This window comes from Beta vulgaris, chromosome 3 (assembly GCF_026745355.1).
Source record: "Beta vulgaris subsp. vulgaris cultivar EL10 chromosome 3, EL10.2, whole genome shotgun sequence".
NCBI lineage: Eukaryota > Viridiplantae > Streptophyta > Magnoliopsida > Caryophyllales > Amaranthaceae > Beta > Beta vulgaris.
This window is the reverse complement of record NC_079204.1, coordinates 19,820,520-19,822,844: the sequence shown is the minus strand read 5'-3', so window position 1 is coordinate 19,822,844 and position 2,325 is coordinate 19,820,520.

Genomic DNA, 2,325 nt, shown 5'->3' with positions numbered 1-2,325 from the left:
TTCTTTAACTCAAAGATTGCTTTCTCTTCCTCACTGGATTTCTCGGTTCGATTATTAATCTTGAGGCATCTTGAGTATCTGGGTTTTTTGCCTTCTTGATCAGTTTTCTGGGTATTGTTCAAGAAATTCGGCCAAAATTTGGTCATTACTATGATTAATGTTGTGTTCGTCTAATGGGTATACGTGATTTCGACCGGGAAGCTATTTCTGGGTTTATTCTTCAGCTATTCGGTGTTCGATCTTTCGATCTTCTGGTTTCTGGAGTTGTTCCTCGTTTTCTGGGTTTTTCGGAGGATTTACCTTTTCTTTTGCACTTTCTTTGAAGAATTGCACCTTGAGGTATTTTCTTGCTGAGGCTAAATTTTTGTTTCTTTGATTAGAAGCATTGTTGTTCGTAATTGTGGTGGAGAATGATGTTGACTTTAATGGTTTCTTGGTAGTACTGTCGATGTTGTTATTCTGAGAGTATTGATTTGTATGTGGATTGGTTTTTGGTGATTGGGCTTCTTTTGATATTAGAGGCTGCCTATTATGATGTTGTGTTGTTGGAAATTAGTTAAGTGTTTTTGGAGATGATAATGGTGATGGTTGAATTTGTTTGTTGATTGGTGTTGATGGCATGGGTACTGTATGCTTGGGTGATTGGCCTCCATGATCAGTTTCATCTTTTCTTGATTTCTTGTTTACACATATTCATCATTTCTCTTTAATCATCTTCTTTGAGTTCAATATTCTCAAAAACATATGTTGATCATCAAAAATTAGTTTTAGATTTCTTGATTTCATTTATGTTGTTCTGATTGTTCACAAAACCTCATTCCAAATCAAAACATATTGCTGATCAGATTCCACTTCTCTACTCTTTTCATTTCTTTCCTTTCTTTTCAACATCAAAATTTCAAATCAGTAACTGTTACCTTTCTTTGACCCAAATTGGTCCTTTGTTCAAGACCCATAGTTGGTCAATTTGTTCACCCATAGAGGTGCTTTCATTCTGAGACCCATAGTTGGTCCATTTCGCCCATAGAGGCTTGATATGCGCATTGTTGGCTTGTTAATTGCCCAAAGTGGCTTGTTATCGCCCATAGCGGCTTTGTTTGCCCTCAGTGGCTTTGATGATCCATAGTGATCTTTTCATCGACCCATAGTTGGTCATTTTGCCCATAGTTGGCATTTTTTTTCAATTGCCCATAGAGTCTTGTTTTGACCCATAGATGGTCTTGTTTCGACCCATAGATGGTCATTGTTGTGACCCATAGAGGTCAATTTTAAGCCCGTTGAGGCATTTCTTTGAGACCCAAAAGTGGTCATTTCGTATTTCTCTCATTCACAAATTCCTAAACACATTCCTCTCTTTCACTTCTTACACACTCTCAAGTTCATTCCTCTTTCCATCTCTTTTCTATGGTTGTTCTTCTTCAAGCTTAGAGTGCTTTTCAACCCCTATAAGCTTGAGGGGGGAATATGGTGTTAGTTGGTGAGATTGTTTGATATGATGAGAGTTGGATAGTGGTTGTTTGTTGGTTTGACTGGTGCTTGTGGTTGGAGGTGGATGATGTTTGATAGCACATTTGTCTAATTTCTTTCCATATGATTGTGTTCCACACTGTGCCTAATCTCAAGCCTTGCAAAGCTTGGTCAGTTGGAATTGGCCAAAAGCTTGTACCAGGAGATGATTGGTTATGAGGTGCACCCTGATGTTGTTCATTATGGTGTGCTGATTAATGCTTCTGTCAAGAGTGGAAATGTTACAGATGTCATCGACTATATTGGCGCTCTCAGTTGAATGATGTGATTTGCAACTCCCTGATCAAACTATACACAAAAGTTGGATACTTAGAAGAAGTAGAAGACACTTACAGACTGCTCCGATCATTTGAAAAAGGGTGCAATTATGTCTACTTCCCTCCATCAGTTCAAACTGAAAATGTTTTTCAACCATTTTCACTTTGAGGGGGGATGTTGGAATAGATGGTTGCAAGTTAAGTTTGTTAGTTAGATTCCTAAATATAAGGAAAGTTAGTTTTGTTGTTGTAATTAGTTTCCGTATAAATAGCTTGTTGTACCTTATTCATTAACACATATATTTTACAATGTAGACCTTACAAGTCAATAAAGTTTTCTTTCTATTCTCTCTCTTCTCTCTTTCTCTCTTTCACTTTTCTTCTGTAAACTCCATTGATGGAGTGTTCAAACACCAAATTTAACACCCTGCGACCCCACTCCACCGCACCACTAGCCCTTTGTCACCGAGAGACAACCACCAGCCGACTTATCCCCATAGCTTCCAGCGCCAACAAATGAAACCTTGATCTGAATTCTTTA